The sequence below is a fragment of the Gastrolobium bilobum genome, unplaced genomic scaffold, assembly GCF_033153095.1.
Source record: "Gastrolobium bilobum isolate Gb01-03AN ecotype WA unplaced genomic scaffold, APGP_CSIRO_Gbil_v1 utg11696, whole genome shotgun sequence".
Lineage (NCBI taxonomy): Eukaryota > Viridiplantae > Streptophyta > Magnoliopsida > Fabales > Fabaceae > Gastrolobium > Gastrolobium bilobum.
In genome coordinates, this window is record NW_026899672.1 from 43,929 (window position 1) to 67,112 (window position 23,184).

Genomic DNA, 23,184 nt, shown 5'->3' on the forward strand with positions numbered 1-23,184 from the left:
AAGAAAATAATTAAATAGATTTAAATTTTAAAAATATCATTATATATATCTCACTAAATTAAGTATCCTTTCAGTTTATCGCGTTCTCTTTTGTTACACTTAATAAAAATGTCAATGGACTATTATTAATAAAATTAGAACTACGTTTTCTTAATATTTTTAAAATTACAAACAAATTAAAACTTGTAAAATAATAATTACTTTTAGACAGAGTTGATAATTAATGTTAGATATAGTGCTGCCATTGAAATTGTTAAGAAATAATCCTGGGAACTGTATCTCATTCATTCATATCAGTACCTCTTTAATTGAGGTCTATATATACAAGTAATAATAACAAACATCTCCTAACAATCAGCTAACAGCCTTAACAATCTAAACAACTAACAATTAGCTAACAGTCTCTACAAATCTTAACAATCTAAAAAACAAATTAATCTTATCTAATTACAACAATATTTCAGAAGTTAATTCCTATCTTCAACAGAAATTATAAAGCTCTATTTTCCTCGTGATTACTAACTATAATCTTTGAATTTAGTCTCAGATATAAGATCAACAACTAGGGGTGTTAAACGAATTAGGGTTTTTGGCTCGACTCGTGGAGATCTGAGTTTATATGTCTAAAATTGATTGTTGGAATCAGACTTAAACTTATATAAAAGCTCGTTCAATAAAAAAGTCTCAGACTCCAATTCAAAAGTCTGGTCTTAGAGCCTTTTAGGCTGATCTAATATACTAACTTTTGTTTTTATTTTATATTTTTTATACTACTCATAATAGCCATCTCTCTCTCCTCAACCCATTTCACCACTTCTTTTGTTTAAATAGACTTCTTGAATAATTTTATTCTATGTTATGCTATTTGTATATACATTGAATTTATGAATTTTTGTAAAATTATTAGTGTTGTTGATCGTATATTTTATTTGGATAATTTTTTGTTGTCTTTTTTTTTTAACAGACTAACGAGCTAAATCAGGCTTTTATTTTTTGTAAATAAGTCTAGCCACAAGCCGATAATTATATTCATAACAGGTAACAGATTAGACCAGACTGACATATTTAAACACAAACCTAACCTTTTAAATTAAACGGAAACCCCGCCCGACTCGGTCCGTTATTATCAACCCTGCCTAGAACTAATAACGTAAGGTGTAATCATTCAACGCATGAACATTTCTTGGTTGGGTTCAATTATATAAGCAAAACGAACCACAAATGTGTCTTAAAAAAATAAATTCAGAGGCATTTTTTTAGTACAACCGTGACATTAAGGTTAAAACTTAAGAAAAAGATCAAAAATCACCTATAATTTTGCTTTGAATTGGTTACACCCTTATATATACATTTTTTCAATCACTTTATACTCCTATGATTTTTTTTCTTTCAAACTCATCCTCATCATCGTTAGAAATTAAATTAATCCTATCTTTTTTCTAGTTGTAAATTAATCCTACCATTTATCTTTTTCTATCATTTAGAGATAAGAAAAAAAATAAGTGTTAAATTAATTTTGTGTATATTTTAACACTTATAGAAAATAGGATTATTTTCACTTATACCATTTTTTAAAGATAGTTGTAAATTAATCCTACCATTTATCTTTTTCACTTATACCCCTATGATTAATCCTACCATTTAGAAATAAAAAAAATATAAGTGTTAAGTGTTTTCCAGTCCTAGTCCCTCAGTACTAGATAATTCAAGATTTTTCTCCTATCTTTTTTGGGCTTTGGTTTTGTCTTGTTACAGGAATAAATTTTTTTTTTCTACAAAAAAAAACGACAAACTAGATGATAATAAAGAAAGTGAAAGATGCATTGAATTCAAAGAATTTGTGTTGTTGGTAGTGGTTGCATGTCAATTTTTTTCATGTAACATAATTCTTATTTATCCCATCTTTTTTCCTATATAAAGATTCACTTTCACGTACATAGTTTTGTATAATCCTAAAAAGGCTAATACTTAAGCTTATTAAGTTTTGGGCCTTTGTTTAAAAAATATACATTTATTTTCTTTGTGGGCTGCTATAATTGGGGTCTAGCTAATAGTGAGTATACATGTTCATGGAGAATATCAGAATACAGTTAAATCCTATCATGCACTAAGGAAGCAACATCTTAATACGCCTTTGTGGTGAATTTTATTATTTAGTATTATTTATTTATTTATTTCATATTTGTGTAATTTATTTTAGCTTATTTATTCATTATTCATACCATAATGAAATTTTCCAATACTATGCTACGCATCAATGTTATGTAAAAAAAATTTACCGGCCAATGACACATCGATGTAATTACATTTTAAATTGCAGGGTGTTTTGTGGGTGCTGCTAGCGGATTTAAATATTTATTTTATACGTATTAGCATTGAGATTAATGTTCTCCCACTTTGGTTTTTGAGTTGCATGTTATAGTTATTTTGACATAATTCTTAAAATTTTAGTCGATTTATACTGTTTTCTAATAATTTTCCAATCATAAGTACTAATGTAAGTTGCATTAATGCATGTATGCTCATGGCATACTTAAAGAATCCACTAACCTCCTCTCTCTCTCTCTCTCTCTCTCTCAAACATTCATGTACCTTTAAAAAAATAATTGACCAAGCTAGTCAATCTTTATACCTAAACATAACCATCGTTGGATGCACCTTTGGAGGTTCAAGATTCTCTAGCTGTGAATTTTTTCTTGGCTTTACGTGAGTCATTCTCTTCTAGATCTTCTGGATAGAGGGACCACTTGAAACAGTAATCATACTATTGAATGTTCACTTCTGTGGTAACGAAGCTATCCAGCTATGCTTTTAAACTCATACTTAACATTTTTTTTTTGATAGATATATTTTACTTCACATTTTCATTCTTAAATATATCATGTACTCTCCCATCTCTAACGTATATCTTATCCTATTTCTATCATTCCCATTGAATTAGTTAATCATAAGATTAATCTTTCTCATATTGTAGGAGATAATTTTATTTCTTACACACACATAAAAGTATGTGGGGTCATGTGAAAAGAAGAAAAAGAAACATTTTATGTGTGTGCAAGAGATAAAATCATCTCCTACAATATAAAAAACATGATAAATGTCAAAGACACTATATTTTTAGGATCAAAGATATGTTAAATAATATTAAAAATGGTCAAGAACATAGTGTAAATTAATTAATGCAAAAAAATTAGTTTTAATATTTGAATATGATTATGACTTCTTTTTGTGTTATTTTCAGGTTTAATATGAAATTATAATTATGAAGAATTATTGAAGTTCGAAGATATGGAATTCATGAAGAATTAAAGAAAAACTAGTATTATTGTATGCTCGTTCACTTTCTCGAACGAGCGAGCAATTGAGCGAGCTGATAAAATTATCTCGCCAGTTTTCTCGAACGAGCTAGTAATTAAGCGAGATGATAAAATTACTTTGCCGGATTTCTCGAACGAGCGAGCAATTGAGCGAGATATCCAATTTACCTCACCAGTTTGCTCGAACGAGCGAGCAACTGAGCGAGCAGCGTCGTAAATGGTGGTCTATGGATATTTTCATTAAAAAGGGACGATCTAGGGTTATTCCATTCATTCTTGGGTGGCCGGAGATGACTTAGGAGGCAGAAAAGCTCTGTTCCAGATCTGATGAGTGGAGGAGGAGATCGAAGCTTCACCGTGGAGATCAACGACTAAGTTTTCTATGTTGTTCTTTAGTTTTCTTTTATCTCTACTTTTTGTTTCCATGAATATGCAAAGCTAATTTCTTTTATGTAGTTAGGGTAAGATGAAACTAATGGGTTCGTGAACGTTGTTTTAATCTTTCTTATAATCAATATCCATGTTTCAATTATGCAATTAATTTATTTTCAATTCCTAGTCTCATTTATGATATGACCAATCTTGAATGGGCATTAGAATCTTGTATGTCATAGGAATATTGCGTTCTTGATTCTGATTAGTTAATTGCTAGAGTTTGCATGTTCTAGGCATAAGCTTACGAATTCTACGACTTATATGATTCTTGCTCTTAATGCTTGCTTTAGGAAAGACCTATAGGAATTAGGGATTTTGAATAAAGTAAAGAACTAAATTCACCGAAGTATTGGAGGCTTAGTTAATTTAGAAAGAATCGTCGATAATTGATCTTGAATGTTGATTGCATGAAAGGTTAGACTTATCAGGAAGCCGTTGGGGAAGTTGAATCCCTAGCTACGCTCGTCGTTAATTGAAGTTAAATTGTCTTTATTTGCGTTCTTGTTCTTATTTATTAATCTTGAAAATCAAAAATATTGTTTTTAAATTCTGTTTTTCTTTAATCAACATCATATTCTCAAAAACTTCCAAGATCGATCCAACTTTGGTTATATAAATAAGTTACTGCTTGGTAAATCAATCCTCGTAGGAACGACAACTTCATTCTTTTCACTATATTATTTGTACGACCGGTGCACTTGTCAAAGTCGCAACAAAACATCTATTATTTATATGCAAATTACAGTTTGTTTTCTACACCTTGGTATATTAGGTAATTAAGTTACAAGAAATACTCCTCTTGTTAATTAATTATTAATTTATTATTCAAAAGCGATTTGTATTTTCTCAAATGTTAATTACGCATTCGAAGTTAGGTTTGTATCCCTCAAGGAGTATAATATTTCAGTGTATGGATGTTTAAGGAGACAGTGATATATAGAGCAAAGCTCAAGGAGAGTCACCTTAAGTACAATAGCAAGAAGGCTACGAGAAAAAGGGTGTGGGTAAAGTTACGGTGGCTCTAGAATCCAACAAAGTAACAACTCATGAATGTGTAAGATAATAGGTGTATCCTCTATGTTGGAGAGGAGGTTTTATATAGGTGGGAGAATATCCCTTAGTAAGGAGAGAGAGAGGATGAGCCAAAAATATTAGACAATACCTCAACTTTGTTATGAGACGTTGTTGTCTCACTATCATGGTGTATGATAATGAGCTATACAGAAGAGGGAGATTCCTTGCAATGGGGATCACATGCTCACATGTGGAATACTAACTAATTGAGCTACTATTGGGCCTTTAAATGACCAGCCCAGCATACCGAGCTTGCTTGTGTGGGCCGGTCAGAACAAATATGACATTTTCATTCTTATATACAAATATGACATTTTAATTCTTATATATATATATATATATATATATATATATATATATATATATATATATATATATATATATATATATATTGGAGTCTCCCATCTCTAACCTATATATCTTATCCTACTTTTAACATTCCCATTGAATTGGTTAATTATATGCAAATCACACTTTGTTTTCTAACTTGGTGTTAGGTTAGTTACAAGCAATACTCCTCTTGTTAATTAATTATTATTCAAAGGCGATTCGCATTTTCGAATAATAATTTAGTCTCTTAATTAAAATCTCAAATGACAAATTAAACTGGCATGCATATGTTGAAGGATCTTCATTTCCTTGAGGCTTTGTTATAAATTGTTATCTATGTAACCTGCATGTTTTTATGGGTGAAGATCTGATTGTTGCTACAACCCTGCGAGCTAGAACTTCTTCACGAATCCCAGAACAAATTTGTTGTATATTCTTTTTGCCTACCATTCCTCAAAAAGGATACTATAAAACATAAATTAATGCTTTGGAACACCATTCCTCTTTTCAAAAAGTTGTTTTCTAAAGCTTTATTATCCATCCATCGAAATTGTCACTTTGAGATGAACAACTCACCTATCGCCTAGCTAGACTACTATTCAGACTCAATAGACACCTCACTTTTCAAGCGGAGAAAAATAAGCAAAAGGTTAACTACATGTTTGGAAACGATTAAATGCATGAAATAATCGTTTTTTTGAATTAAGTTTTATCATGAAATTGCAAAAACAACAATTATTATTTCTATAAAACAAAATAATCATGGACGAGTTTATTTAGTTCACTTTAACTATGGACTTTTTTTTAATGCTATCTAGATCATTTGCTTGCGAGATGTTCGAATTACGTTCCTTTCTCTGTTTCTTTACCTTTGCGGCTTCTATAGCTTGTTGCATATAGGCGTGGCCCAGAGTTTGGTCTATTTACACTACAACAACCAATCAATCCAAATTAAGAACTTGAAACCGAAAAGAAGCATTGATGCCAAGGCTCATGTTAGACCTATAAAGCTACGTACGTCATGATTGTAGGCTGTATTATGCTGAAGAAACTAATGCAATATATGTCTATAATCCTCCATCCTGACCAAAATATATGGATTTTATAATTGTTATGTTACATGATATAACATAATAAACTTACACACACAATTGAAAAGAGAGAGGAGAAAGAAGAAAGGAGAAAGAAAAATCAAGAGATGGGACCTACATAAAATTATGTGAGTAGGAAAGTTATGTTACATCATGTAACATAACAAACATAAGATCCAAAATATATATTAGACAATGTTCCTGTCAAAACTTTTTCTTTTATAAAAGAAACATATCAATTTCACAACAAGCTAGCATAGACCCCATTAAAGATAATCTTATATTAATGTTGCAGTTTTGATTGGATATATGGTTTATGCTGCTTTAGTCCATTATTTCGAACACAATAGTGTGAGACTCTATGTAGCATATATATACCATAGGTGATAAGAAATTTTTCATCACTAAAGTGATTGGCTATATGATATCCTTCCATCATTGCGGTTGACATTTTTAATCTTCATTTCAAAACAATAACAATCTATCAAATAAAAATTAACATAAATGATAAAATGACCATGTGTCCTATAAGGCTAATTAACAATTTCAACAATTATGTTTTTTTTTTATCAATTTATACATGTAGAGAGGTAAATAACACATAAATTGTGAGTTCAAAAAGACTAAACTTTTTAAGTTTTACCAAATGATGGTAGTTCTGTTGGTGTATGAGAGCTGAGCAAGAGGGGGTGATCATAAGAGTATGCGTTCGATCTTCTTCAGTATTATCTTTAGGAGAAGTTTAAAGTTTTAATTCTGAATCCGTCCCGAACAGGATTGTCACTCATAGAGAACTCATGTGGTTTATCTAAGATTTTTTTTTTTAAGTTTTCATAGTTCATCGTTATAAATTGAAAAGAAATGACAACAACTATAGGCAATAATAAGAGTGTTCAGGCTCATAGATGAAGAGTACGTGCTCTCCACACTCATAAAAATAAAAATTGTGACTTGCAAGCTGAAACTAGAAAAAAAGATTTAGAATTTAGATGACTAATAATCAGTGGACTACTACGGGAAAGTTAAAGTTATAATATAAACAAGTGGAATCTGGTAGTGCTCCAACTCCAATGGCAACTTTTCCTGTGCAACAAAAAGCCTAACAACTTTTGACATGTGTGGTCTATATTAATAAAGAAATTCATTAAACAATATTATCTATGGTGCCATTTCCACAACATATCTTTCGCTAGCAAACGGTGCAAATGTTATTTCATATAGGCCTTCTCCAAGGGGAACACGGTATCTCTTTAAATGGGTTACGGTTGAGGGTGAAACAGGGTTAGGCTGGGTTAAGCTTTGTCCTGAAAAACACAAGTCTACGTAAAAAATTTTTAATTTAGTCTGCCCCAAGTCTAGTATGAGTTTACTTGTTAGCCTGACTTGACCCATTTATAAAAAAAATAAATGGTCTAGCCTAACTCATTAGTCTGTTAACTTTTAACTTTCAAGCAGAACCATGAATCAACTTTACAAAATACTCAAATTCTGTTGCTAAACCAAAACTCATAATTTCAATGTCCAAACAGAATCATAAATCACAAAAAAATTCATACAATCTGCATTTATATCACTTTCAAAAGTAAAATGCTTAAACTAAATAACATATATTTTATCAGATCCAACAAATAAATTCATACTATGTAAATTAAAATAACTACATGAATCCAACAAACACACCATGATGTTTTTAGTAAGTATAACCCCTCCCAAAAATCTTTTAATATATTCATATACACACTCTAATATGTTGAGATGTTGGTTTCTCCTACATAAAAAATAAAGTCAGATTTCTATTAAAATATAATCGAATATAATTAAGTTATAAATAATTGCAATTGATTAAATTTATATCTTTTGTTTTTTCTTAAAGACATGCTTATTTTATTTTATTTTATTTAAAATAAATAATTAAATATAGGCCGGCATGTAGGCTTATAGGCCAGACTTTGTGAAAGTGGGCCTACAGCATTTTCATTAAATAAGTTTTTTCAAGGTCCAAGTCCGGCCTATTTTACGAAATATACTAGGTCAGGTCTGGCCTGTCGTAGGCCGAGCCGTAGGCCCCTGTAGGTCGGCCCCACCCAGTTTCACCCCTGGTTACGGTTAGTAAGGTCTATATAAAATATTTTAAGTTTATTTTGGTTTGTTAATTTGATAAAGTTTAAATTATGGGCTTAATGTTTCTAATGTTATAGTAGATAATTAAAATTATTTTTTACACATACATAAAAGTGTGTAGAGCTCATGTTTTTTTTCCCTCTCTTCTTCTGTGAGCCTCACACACTTTTATGTGTATGTAGGAGTTAAATTTATCTCTTACAATATGAGAAATTTTAAATCCTTAAATTATATGGCTGACCTATTTTTTAGAAATAAAAGACTTAGCATGATCTATTAGGCTACTATAATTTCAATTTTAGTAAATCAAATTAATATGAATTACTTAAAAAATTAGAATACATAAATAGATAAAAACAATTCTCATAACTACCAATTAATCTCTTCGATACATTTTTCAAATGAGAAGTTACGGAAACATAAATTAATCTTTGCGAATTTGAGTATTCAAATTAGACCATAGATCAACACACTCCTTGCCAATATTAGACTAGTGATAGCATAACCTATAATTACATGTAACACTAAATAAGCTGACCTATATAGACTTTAAGGATAGGGTTAATATAATAAGCTTGTGATCTAATTGTCAAATAGGCTTTTTTTTTCCCAAACCTATTATGTTTTACCACTTAGGCTAGGTTAGGTCTAATCTGAAAGTATGTTGGCCTATAAGTGTCTTATAGGTCATCTGGTCTATTTACACCCTTATTGTTCTATTGTCCATGAGTATAATGGTGGCAAGCTCTATCAAGGCTTTCGCGGGCAAGGGGTGGTATGCACTTGCAAAAACTCTAATGCTCAAATCATTTTTCAAATGAGATAAAGTTTGTATTAGAAGAATGTGCATACATGAGGACAAGAGCCCTATAATTGTAGTCAAGGATATTATTGTGGACGTGTGAGTAAATAAAGGGGTTTAGACCTAAGACCTTTCGAGATAATTTGTTTGAAAAGATTTATTTTTGTGCAATAGCGTATGCTATCATAATTGTTATGGCGTTAGGCGCAATCCGAAGCTACAAGCACATACCAAGCACGGTTTTGAGGAATCCTTAAAGGCCAATTTACTAGCTGGCCTATGGAGCATATATCGGTCGAGAACAATATTATTATTAATTAATAAATCATGAAGAATTAAATACATTTTTTAAGTTTAATTATTAATATAATTGTTGAAACTTTTAGTCTGAAAAATAACTACATAAATACATTAAAAAAAATCTCCAAATAGTGCACAAATTGGTCGTTTGAACCATTTCTAATAAAACCTAAGCTTGTGAAAAAAAGATGACAGAAAATTCGTCTATCCTTTTAATAAAGTAAATATTGGATAAGTAATATAGAATAATTGGATTTGCAAAAGCGATTTAGGATCTAGTAGATTTATATATATGAAGACGAATCATTATCATCTCACAATCTCAAAGGACATATTTAGGGGTTGCAATTTTCACCACGAACTGCTAACATTTGTGTTCCGGTTGACCCATTTTCAAATTTGTGTAGGCAAAAACTAACACGAAAAAATTTATGTGGTATCGTGTGTCAACCCGCAAACATGAACTTGACTCACATTAATTTTCTTACAGTCATTCGTGTCTTGTCGTGTCTATTGATATATATAAAATTATTAATGTAGCCTCACTCAAAAGTTTAAGCTTTTGGGTTAAATTGGTTCTTTACATGGTATCAGAGCCTCAGTGTACTGGTTCGATCCTCTCCGCCCCCAATTTTCTTTCCAGTGGGATTTCTTTCTTCGCACAGGTAGGTGGGCCTGTGCATTGTCCACCCTTCAAGTCCAATGGGCTCTCGTGTGAGAGGGCGTGTTGATATATATAAAATCATTAATGTAGCTTCACCCAACAACTTAAGCTTTTGAGTTGAATTGGTTCTTTATAGTGTTAACATGACATTGATGAAGCAACATTTAGTATACAAGTTATTCGTATATTATTGTGTTGGGTAAAATCACACTTTTTGACATTGACAACAATGGCGGACCCAGGAAATTATATGACGGGGGTAAAAAATTATAAGACAAGAGAACCTTTATTCTTCTTTGGACTCTTCTCAGATTAGTCAGACTCAATTTGGCCTTTTACTCTAATAAAAATTCAAGATCACAATAAGGGAATATTTATCATATGTGCAACATAAATAAAGCAAAGATAAGTTCTTTGTAAAATATACCAATGGTAAGAATTAATTATCGTGTATAATAATAATAATAATAATAATAATAATAAAGTGGTGCATGTAAAGTGTTATTCAAATAAAATTATAAAGCTCAATGCTTTCATCGTTATTTTATACACCAAACTACTTCGTTAAAATTATAGACTAAGTATTTATACATCTAAAAATACCCATAAGCCCTTTGGAAAATATAGTTGTAGACAACAAACAAGCTTCTTTAATTTTGTGAACTACCTAGGTCAAATTTGTTGCGAATTTAGGCATTATATATAGGAAAATGTACTTCTTATATATGTTGCTGCAAAAAAATTAAAAAATTAAAAAAAATAAAATTTTTGCAGCAACCGATTATAACTATATATTTCCGGGAATATATAATTATAATCGGAAACCTATTTTTTTTTCTCTCTTCACATCAGCAAATAATTTTAATATTATAACTATGTATTTCCAGAAATACATAGTTATAATTAATTACTGAAAATAATTTTTTTATAGCAACATATAGAGAGAGAGAAATATTTCTCAAGCAGTTTGAGATATGTTTATCTCCGTCCATCCAAAAACTACGTCGTTTAGTTTATTATTTCCTTATATTAATTGATTCATCTTTGAATGATTATGATTTCTTTTTTTTTCTCTCTTCCTTTATCTCCATCTTTGTATAGTTATGATTTAGTAGCCGGAGATAAAGTTATCTCAAGTAACTTGAGAAATGATAAGCCCACATATATATATAAGGGAAAATATTTCTGCAGCCACTTTAGATAAAGTTATCTACAGCTACCCCTTTTTAACTAAGTACGACCGGTCGTACATTAAAAGTGCATTTTTCCACGTCAGCAGACAGTGTCTGAGGAGAGAGAAAAAAAGAGCAGCTTTATTATTATAACTAAGTACGACCGGTCGTACTTAGTTAAAAATGGGTAGTTGTTAATAACCTTATCTAAAGTGGCTGTAGAAATACTTTTCTCATATATATATATATATATATATATATATATATATATATATATATATATATATATATATATAAAGCGATAGGTTATTCTACCTACTCCCATTTTGTCTACCTTTGCCTATCCCTTTTAATACCGTTCAATTACAATATCATCCAACGGTCGATATTTGTGATATAAAAAAACTTTTTTTTTCTTTTTTTCTCCTCACTTCCCCCCGCACCATTTCTCTCTCCTCCCATTTTTCTCTTCCTCTGCTACCAGCATAAACTCGTATTATCATAAACTTTGCCCAACATATGATGATGTCTCTACCTCACTCTTCCAAGTACCCTTAATCTTCTCAACCCAATCACTCATTAGAATGATAATTTTATGTCATTGAAAATCACAGATCTCCTGTACAAAAAAAAAAAAAATCACAGATCCCATTTATTGAGATGTTGTTTCTGTTAGGTTCTATAGAAAACTCATGAAAATTGATTCAATTATTTTAGGGTTTATCAGCTAACTCAATTATTCTGAGTTCCTTTTTACTTCTTAATTTTAATTTAATCTAAGGATGTTCTGAAATTGGCAGATCGAGGTGTTACTGGACTTGGTTAAAATATTCTTTCAAATGCTGAGTTGTTAATTTGCTTAACAATGGCAGCTATTAGCTTTTCCTTTTTAAGACGCCTACAAAGTTCAATCAATCTTTCCTTAAACATGGAATTAGATAACCACAGTGTGGCTATGAACCTTACAAGAATTTCTCAGAATCGGTTTAGTAATTTGGCTTCTGAATCACTTGTAGTTAGAAAAAAAAATTAAAATAGATATAGAGATTAGAAGGATGTGGGGGATAATTTAAAATAGGTATAGGTATTGGTGGCAGAGAAAGAGAGAAAGGGGAGGAGAGAGAAAATATGTGGGAGAAAGTGAGGAGAAAGAAAGGGAAAAAGAAAGTTTTTTTATATCACAAATATGGACCGCTAGATTTGATTGTAATCAAATGACAATGAAAAGGGTAGGCAAAAGTAGGCAAAATAGGAGTAGACAGAATAACCTATTCTATATATGAATTTACATTTCTGCAGCTGCCGTACGTGCAGCATTCAAATACTTGTCATATATATACTTAAAAGCATTAAATGCGGGGAATCATAATCATACAAAGGATGAAAGCATTAAATGTGAAGAATCATAACCATACACATGTCGTTGCTGTACGTAAAGCGGCCGCATAAATAATTTTACCATATATATATATATAAAATAAGAATCTCTTTTTATAATAATAATATGAGGCTCACACGCCAACGTAATGCCGGGCCCATAGATTTTAATGTTTGCAACATTTTTCTTTTCGGTAAGCACTGGTTACAACATTTTTTTTTTTTGATAGACAATGGTTACAACATTTTAATAATGAAAGTACAATCACAAATAATTTAAATTAATTGATACTCTGCTATATTGATATTTGATCAATTCGAATTTTAAAAAAATATAACTATATGAGTTCGTTAGAAAATCTAACATACTTTTGTACATTCATAAATTCTCGAGATTAAATGCTTGGAGAGAATCAAAATTCAAACCTTAGAAAAGATAATTGTTAAAAGAGCTTCCTAATGTACCCAAAAAAAAAAAGTCTCTTAATCATGATAGCATACGGTGAGTGGCGGAGCTACGTTGGTGCCAGTAAATATTTTGGTACTGGCTAATTTAGCTACGTTTCAAGCGTAGCTAAATAAATATAGCAAATCATAATTTTTTTGAAAATTAGCCACGTTTTAAACGTAACTATATAACCGTAGCTATTTTGACACCAGCTGAAATTTTTAACACCGGCTAAAATACTTTACTAGCTCCGCCACTGCATACGGTAATTAGTTTCACAAATAATACATGTCACAATACCCTAATAGGTTATAGTATCAAATCACGTGCAGGAGGGAAAGTCAAGAGTACTTATCATTCGGGTTAAGTATGCAATGGAACTAGGTCAATTGAACAATATCTTAGAGGCAGCAATCATGTCATCATGAATCAAAATTTTCAAATAATTTAGTTTCCCAGGAAGTTTTCCATTATAGCCAAGTATGTTGCATACATTTTATTGTATCTCATTTTACATTGACGTTATAACTAAAACTACTAACGTTCAACAAAGTATAATAAATTACTATTTAAATTAGTGATTAAAAAAACAAAAGTACTTTTAACTAAAATACTTGACATATAGAAGCTGAAGAGTTTTGGTTAAGAAAAAGTATTTTGCTTTGGTTGAAGGCTATGAGTGATAGATGGATCCCACCATTACCAATAGACAACACAAGACCCAGTCTACCCCTTAAGGCTTTTGTAGGTTGCTCGTGATGTTCCTTTCATGGTTACATCAACTATAATCATGATTACGACAAGGTTTTGGTTTAAATATGCATTTAATATAAATAAAAATCTAAACGCTATAAAAAAAACTATTTAATTTGATTTAACTTATTAAGGACAAATAATTGAGGAGGGAAGACGTGATACGGGGTCCACACTGTATGCTGTGAATGAAACCACCATCAGCAAAACCCCTTTGAATGGTCCATCACTATTGCTCCATTTCATTTGAAGAAGGTTATTTGGAGATTATTTGTAACGTATATTGTTTGAATTCAATTCTTTGTAACCGTAGGTTTGAATTCTTTGTAACGTATATTGTTTGAATTCTTTGTAACCGTAGGACTGTTTAGATAGAATATTTATTTGTTTTTTTTTTTTGATAACAAAATATTTATTTGTTTTAGTCTGTTACGTTGTTACCATTTATTGTATGTTCGCCTATTTAAAGACTACTAATGAATGAGATAAACACACAGTTGAAATATCAAGTTCATCTGTTATACTACTGCTTCCTCCAAAAATAAAGTTACATGTATATAATTGATTATTTATATCCATTAATGTATTATATGAACCTTATTTTTCTTCTGAATGTCCATTAATATACGAACCGATCGATTTCTTTTTTTTTTTTTTTGGTTGATAGAGGGAGGAAACGATGACCCTAGACTGCGAGAGAAGAAGACAACCGGATATATATGGAGACCAAGCTATATTCCAAAGGAGAATTCTACCACGTCCTATAGGGTTTAATTAAGAGAAACATGCGTAACTAGACTTTACAGAGAGAATTTTTGTCCACTAGCTAGTTGATTGAACTAATAAGATCTAACATAATATTGATAAAAAAAATATATCATAGGCTGAAATTCTTGTAATATCTCCAAACTTGAATTGTAGCAACCACGTCTTTTTAAAAAAATAAAACAAAAATCAATATAGAAAAGCAAATTTTTAATGGGTTTTTATTATATTTAGCCAACTAATATAATAACCCATGCTAGTTTAATATAATAAGCTAAGGCTAGTTTGGTGAAAATTTAAAGTTTTACTAAGTACTAAAATTTTATTAAGATAAAGCGCTAAGGTATAATTGGATAAATATTATATCCCATTTGAATTCATGACTATTATTAAGATTACAAATGTGGGCTTCAGTTACTAATGGGTGAAGAGAGAGGTGACTCGGTGAGGGATAAAGTTGTCTTTCTTAGGGTTAGTGTTTTAAAATAAAAAGGAAAAAAAGGATAACAACTTACTAACTTTTTCCTCTTTTCTTTTTCTTTCTCTTCTCCTATGGCTCTGCCTTTTTGCCAAGCCTATAATTTTGCTTCCTCTATTAGAAAAGCAAGATAAGAATTGAATGACTCTTAAGAATTTTATGATAAAAACATAGGGGGCTAGGATTTGAGATTAAATAATAGATCATCCATATTGTTATTAACACTCTTTTATTTATTTTCCATAAAGAAGATTGATTGGAGGTTAAGATTTTCGTTTGGAGAAATCCATACCAGGTAATTCTTAGGACTTTTAATGGCTTTGTCATAATTGCATTCCACCATGATTCAAAGGAATTATGGTGTTACAAGACGGAAGTCTCAAAGAGAGAAGAGAAGTTCAACTCTCTTGGAGGACTTTGAGAATGCTGGATGAAGCCCGATTGAAGCAAATCAGCAACTTGTCTTTCGATTTCAGTTTTCTAGAAATATGCATAACGATATGGCTTAATGTTTATTGGTTTGGAGCCCTATAATAAACGGATAAAGTGGTCCATTTCACGAAAAGGAGGGAGTTCTAATGGAACAACAAACACCCCTTGATAATCAAGAATCACTTGCCATAGCTTCGGGTGCAAACTTGACTCAAGTGCTGCTACCTTTGAGTTCACTTTAATTGTGGTTGGATGCTCACTCAATAGCTGCATAGAATAACATTTTGCACAACCCTTATATGATATTGTATTCCCCATTGATGAAGCATGAAAACCTTGCAACACTACGTCACGTCCTTCCCAAGAAAACTCCATTGTCAGCTTATTGTAATTGTGGGTAACTCTACCCAACCACTCCATCCATGGCATCCCTAAGACAACATGCAAATCAGATAGTTCAATTATCCAGAAATCAACATGAAATAGAACATTTTGATATTGAATTAAAACTTGCAAACATTTACGATCGTCAAGAAGGAACTCACCGTTGCGAAGAAACACACATAATTTGTGTGTGCGTACCATTGGTAGGTTAAGTTGCATTGGCAACTATTTCTGCATGAAGTTGTGGGTGCTTCCTGAATCCACTAGAACTGAAATGACATTACCTTTCAACGAAGTGATAAAGGTAAAAGAATTTTGGTGTTCATTAACACACAAAGCATGGAGTGACACATCCTTTGGTTCAACATAAATTTGGTCAGATTGCCAAATTATATGTTCATCATCAGGATAAAAATCTTGGTCTATTCCATCACCTATAACATCATGAGCTTATTTTTGCATTTATGCTTGCTCAATTATTTTTCATCGCAGTTGTAGCATAGCCCAGCTTCACGCTTCTTCTATAATTCAGCATGTGAGATACATTTAATGTTCGATGATGATGGTAAGGCTAAAGGCTGATTTTGAGTCAATGCAGGGACTGGTGTGGGTGCACCAGTAGTTTGAGCAGAAAATATCGAATTAAACTTCTTAGAATAACTAGAAAATGAAGCTTTAAGCTCTTCATAGTGATCATTATAATGTTGGGTATGGCTCATACTTCACATGATGATGTTGGCCCTAATTGTCGGGGTCAGCAGAAAGGCAACTGGGGGCCCGTAGAGGCTAGGTAATGTTTAGGCCTCTGTTTCTATTGTAATTTTCTTAGCAGTTTGGGCTTGGGCCCATGAATAGCTGCTGTTAGGGTTTTTTGTAATCCTATTTATATTTGCCTTGTAAACCGAGAGACTTGTAACGAGTGGCGGTGAGGTGAATATAGTACAGACAAGCTGGACGTAGCCTATATTGGGTGAACCAGGGTAAATCATCGTGTCAATCTCTCTACTCTTATCTCTTTTTCTGTTTTCTCGATTCTGTGTGGTTGTCGATTTCCAACAATTGGTATCAGAGCTTTGGTTCTGCGACCAGGGTTCCTGTGACAGATTGGGGTTTCGCGATTTAGGGTTTTTTCTTGGCATAGATAAAACTGCGAAATTGATCTGGAGAGGATGTCGACTGGCCAATCACGGGTCGAGGTTGAAAAGTTCGGAGGAAAAGGGTTCGAGTTATGGAAGCTGAAGACGGAGGCTCTGCTCGTTGACAGGGACGTGTGGTACGTGATCGAAGATGATAAGCCGTCCGTACCAACAAAACCTGTCGGTGAAGAAACGTCAGGTGATGGCGAGTCGAAGGAGTTGAAGGCGTGGACCAGAGACGATCGAAAGGCGCGAAGCCTGATCTGGTTATGCCTGGCTGATAACGTTCTGGTGAACGTAACTTCTGAGAAGACCGCGAAGGATCTCTGGACGAAGCTGGGAAGTCTCTATCAGAGCAAGTCACTCGTGAACAAGCTGTTCCTGCGAAGGAGGCTGTATAATCTGCGGATGAGCGAAGGTGATTCTTTCTCTGCTCATTTAAATGAATTTAATACTATTTGTGCACAACTTTCGTCTATAGACATTAACCTGGACGAGGAAGACAAAGCTTGCACCTTGTTGTGTTCACTGCCCAACTCTTGGGAGCACATCATTGTGTCAATTGGTACTAGTGTTAATAAACTGTCATTTGAGACGGTTGTTGCTGCCTTATTGTCTGAGGAGATGAGAAGGGTAGGTTCTGAAGGTACCGACAATGAGGCTCTGGTTGCTAGAGGGAGGAGTGATGACAAATCAAAGTCTGGTCACAGAGGAAGATCGAGGGGACGATCAAAGTCCCGTGATAAATCTGATAAATCTGAAATGAGGTGCTGGAGGTGCAAAAAGGTTGGACATCTGAGAAGGAATTGCAGAAGTAAAAGTGTAGGTCCTGAGAAGCGGGATGATTCACAACCGTCTGCTTCGGGTACAAAGAAGGATGATGATGATAGTACAGGGGACCTGTACATGGCGTTTGACAGTCATAATGACTGTAATGATTGGATTATTGACACTGGAGCATCGTTTCATATGACACCTCATAGGGAGTGGTTCTGCACCTATGAATCGTATTCTGGCGGTACAGTTAGAATGGGAGATGACACGACTCATGCAATTGTGGGGCGTGGGAAGGTAAAGCTGAAGATGAGTGACGGGACAGTCAAGAATCTGCCGGGTGTGATGCATATTCCGGGGCTTACCAGAAATCTGATCTCCGTTGGTAGTATGGCAGATGCTGGTATTAATTTTAGCAGTGACAAGTATTCTTGCAAGCTGACTCGAGGAGCTTTGGTTATTGCAAGAGGAGAGCGTCATGGTAAATTGTGGAAACTGCTGGGTAGCACAATACTCAGTGGTGAAAGCTATGTTTCAGAACAGGCGGAGGAGGACACTGCTATGTTATGGCATAGGAGGCTGGGGCATATTGGAGGAAAAGGTCTGGAGACTCTAACATCAAAGAAGTTGGTGGATGGAATTCCGAGCTGCTCTATGGGGTTTGGATTTTGCGAGCATTGCCTGCAAGGGAAGCAAAATCGGGTATCTTTTGATTCCATAGGAGGAAGAGCTGAGGGGGTTTTGGACTTGATACACAGCGACGTGTTTGGCCCCACACCTGTAGCATCACATGGAAAATCAAGGTATTATGTTTCTTTTACTGATGATTTTTCAAGATATGTGTGGTTATATTTCTTGCGCAGCAAGGATGAAGTGTTCGATAAATTCTGCGAGTTCAAGGCTTTGGTGGAAAATCAATTTGATCAACAAAATCAAGGTGCTGAGAACTGACAATGGAGGGGAGTTCTGTTCAACAAAATTTGACCAGTTTTGTGCGAGCAATGGGATTGTAAGACAGAAGACTACGCCCTACTCACCTCAACAGAATGGGGTGGCAGAGAGGTTGAATCGATCTCTCATGGAGAAAGCACGGAGTATGCTGAGCGGTGCAGGCTTGGCAACTGAGTTTTGGGCAGAGGCAGTGGCTACTGCTTGTTATCTGAAGAACAGATCTCCTACATCAGGTTTGAAGGAGAAGACTCCGTATGAAGCACTGTTTAAAAAAAGGCCAGACGTATCTCATATCAGAGTGTTTGGCTGTGAAGCTTATATGCACGTACCCAAGGAGAAAAGAAACAAGCTTGACAGTAAATCTGAAAAGTGTATCTTTATTGGGTACAAGGATGGCGTCAAAGGTTATAAGTTGTGGAATCCGGATACTAGAAGTGTAACTTACAGCAGAGACGTTGTATTCAGAGAATCTAAGTTGAATCAGATTTTTCCTGAAGCTCCTGAAAAGTCACAGACGGTGGAGTTGGATGTGGGTTTGAAAGAGGATACAATAAACTCACAGATTGAATTGGAAAATTTGAATTCTGAAGCTGCTGAATATAATGAGGTAGAGGATGAATTTTCTGAAACTGAGGCTGAGGTTGAAGCACCAGTGCTGAGGAGATCCACGAGGGAAAGAAGACCATCTGAGAGGTATACACCTGAAAATTATATCCTGTGTGCTAGTGATGATGTTTGTGCATTTAGTATTACAGGTGATGATCCGAGCACTGTAAAACATGCGAGGAGCTCGGAGGATGCCAAACAGTGGGAGGAAGCTATGAAAGAAGAGATGAAGTCTCTAATGAAAAACCAAACTTGGAGTTTGGTGAATCTACCTGCAGACCGAAAAGCAATTGGTTGCAAGTGGGTGTTCAAGAAGAAGGTTGGTGCCAATGGGGAGATTGAACGCTACAAGGCTCGATTGGTTGCCAAGGGATATTCACAGACAGAAGGGGTTGATTATGGTGAGGTATTTTCACCTGTTGCAAAGTTAAATTCCATAAGACTGGTTTTTTCTGTAGCAGCTGCATATGACCTAGAGGTGGAGCAGCTGGATGTGAAGACAGCTTTTCTTCATGGTGATTTGGAGGAGGTTATTTTCATGAAGCAACCAGAGGGGTTCATTGCAAGAGGCAAAGAGGAGCTAGTCTGCAAGCTGAATAAATCTCTGTATGGCCTGAAGCAGTCCCCAAGGATGTGGTACATGAAGTTCGACACTTATGTGCTGAAGCTTGGCTTTGACCGTTGTGATGCTGATCACTATGTTTATGTGAAAAGGTTAGAAGGTGACTTTGTTATTCTAACTTTGTATGTTGACGACATGTTACTCGTTGGAAACAGTTTGAAAATGATCAGCACTGTTAAAGGACTGCTAGCAAAGCAGTTTGAAATGAAAGATCTAGGCGCTGCAAATGTGATCTTGGGTATGCAGATTAAGAGGGAGCGTGACAAACGAAGATTATGGTTAAGTCAGCAGAAGTACATAGAAGATGTTCTGAAGAAATTCAAGATGACTGACTGCAAGCCTGTGTTGACTCTCATGTCTACTGGTTCTAAGTTATCGGCTGACCAGTGTCCCAAGACTGAAGAAGAAAAAGAAGAGATGGCGTCAGTTCCTTATGCTAGTGCAGTAGGGAGTCTGATGTATGCCATGATTTGTACTCGACCTGATATTGCTCAAGCAGTGGGAGTATTGAGCAGGTATATGTCCAAGCCAGGAAATGAGCATTGGACGGCTGTGAAGCGTGTGTTCCGCTATCTTCGTGGTACGTCTGACCTTGGGTTATGCTATGAAGGCGTGAAGGGCTCAAGGGGACAGACATTGTTAGAGCTGAGATGCTTTGTGGATGCTGATTGGGGAGGTGACATTGATAGTAGAAGATCTACAAGTGGATATGTTGTTTCTTCATTTGGCAGAGCTATCAGTTGGATAAGTAAGAGGCAGAGCACTGTTGCTTTATCTTCTACAGAGGCTGAGTACATGGCCTTGACACATGCTGTTAAGGAAGCTATTTGGTTACGGAGGTTGTGCAAAGAGCTTGGCTTTGCACAAGGAGAGATGATCGTTGGGTGTGACAGTCAGAGCGCCATTTTCTTGGCTAAGAGCCCAGGTTTCCATGCGAGGACCAAGCATATCGGCATACAGTACCACTTCATCAGAGAGAAGATTGAAGACAAGGTTGTATTGCTGGAGAAGGTTGACACAAAGGTCAACAATGCTGATTTTCTGACCAAGGCAGTGACTTCAGAGAAGTTTGAATGGTGTACAGATGCTTTGGGATTGAAGAAACATGTGAAGCATTCACCAAGTGGGAGAATGTTGGGTATGGCTCATACTTCACATGATGATGTTGGCCCTAATTGTCGGGGTCAGCAGAAAGGCAACTGGGGGCCCGTAGAGGCTAGGTAATGTTTAGGCCTATGTTTCTATTGTAATTTTCTTAGCAGTTTGGGCTTGGGCCCATGAATAGCTGCTGTTAGGGTTTCTTGTAATCCTATTTATATTTGCCTTGTAAACCGAGAGACTTGTAACGAGTGGCGGTGAGGTGAATGTAGTACAGACAAGCTGGACGTAGCCTATATTGGGTGAACCAGGGTAAATCATCGTGTCAATCTCTCTACTCTTATCTCTTTTTCTGTTTTCTCGATTCTGTGTGGTTGTCGATTTCCAACATATAAGCCATAGCCAACTGCACCGCCTGGTGAAGACTGAAGAGTGATTGGTGCCCTCAATTTGACAGCACTACATAACTCAGCTTGAAGTCTAGAGATAAAAAAATTTATGAGCAGATCATCATCATGATCAGGAACTTAATTGACCAAGGACTCAAAACGCTGAACATAATCACGAAGAGTTGATTTCTTTGTCAATTTGGACACACCTTTTAGGTTGACAAACGTTGATGCAAAGCCATCGTGAATAAACTCCACGTGTTTATAGTTTCATTGTTAAACATCAATTGGAACTATGCCGCTACCATGCCTTCCATATATTCCCTAGTAATGGCATTTTCGACTTTTCTAGAGTATTCTAAAGGTGGAAGAAGAGTTCAGCTTTAAAAATCCAATTATTTGGATCTATACCATTAAAAATAGGAATTTCCATATGCACTCCTTTGAGCAGTGCACATTGATCCATTCCATCATTGTGCTTTGGATTATGATGAGAAGAAGTGGTTTCAATGTGAACTTGCAGTTGAACTCTTGGAGATTCTCTGCCATGTGTTGGACGTGACAGAAACGCCTCTTGCAGCTGTTGCATCTGCCTCCAAGTTGGTGTCTAGTCATTGCTGAAACGAGTTAAGCTCTTCTACAAATTCCTGAACTCGCATTTTGTTCATCAACACTCCACTAAGCTCAATGGAATGAAAGCACCAATGTTAGGGTGTTAACACTAATTGGCAGAAAAGAGAAAGAATGGACAAGAAGAAAATGGAAGGAACCTTCTAAAACCTTTATTCGATGCCTCTCTGAGCTCTTACATGCTTATTTATGTCACATACAATAAATAACCACCTAATTGAGTCTACTAATTGTTTTCACTATTCACAGAACTGACTAACAGACTATTATAATTACATCACATGTTTATAAGCTACAAAGTCCTCCAAGAGAATTGAATTTCTCTTCTCTCTTTGCGACTTCCGTATTGTAACACATGGTTTATTTTTGTATTTAAAGTGATTGTGGCATTTATGAGATAAAATCATTATGTATGCATGCATGATGAGTAACAAGTATAATAATGAGTAATGTCTTATACTATGAGATGGAGATATGATAAGCAATAAAAGAGAACAATTCATGCTATGAGTTTTATGAGCAATTGCTATGTATTTTGAATTGTTTGTGATTGCTAAAATACTTGGCCAGGGGCTTCCCTTGGGAAATTAAGCCTAAGACCGATTTTTTTTGGAAGTCTCGAGATCAGTTACGGGTTTTCCTAAAGGTTAAGCTCAAGGAGTAATCTAAGAGGTTTGAGACATACTTGAGCAGTGATGGTTGTTATTATATTATTGTTACCATTATGAGATGATGATGTTTGATTATGTATATATATGCATGATGATTGTTATTTCGTAGAGCACCTAACCTTTTGGGTAGGAAAGTCAACCAAGGTGCATGAGGGTAGGTCCTCAAAGATCCTTGGAATTATTAAGATCATACATATTGTAGGTTGGCATGGTGAAGGAGCTAGCCATACCCAAGGGACTTAGCTTCATGGATATTGAGAGTTACTCGAAGAATGACATTTATATTATTTCTAGTTTTTTTATTAATTATGAGAAGACATAAACCTTCATATATTATATATTTATATTTTGATATGTTTCGTTT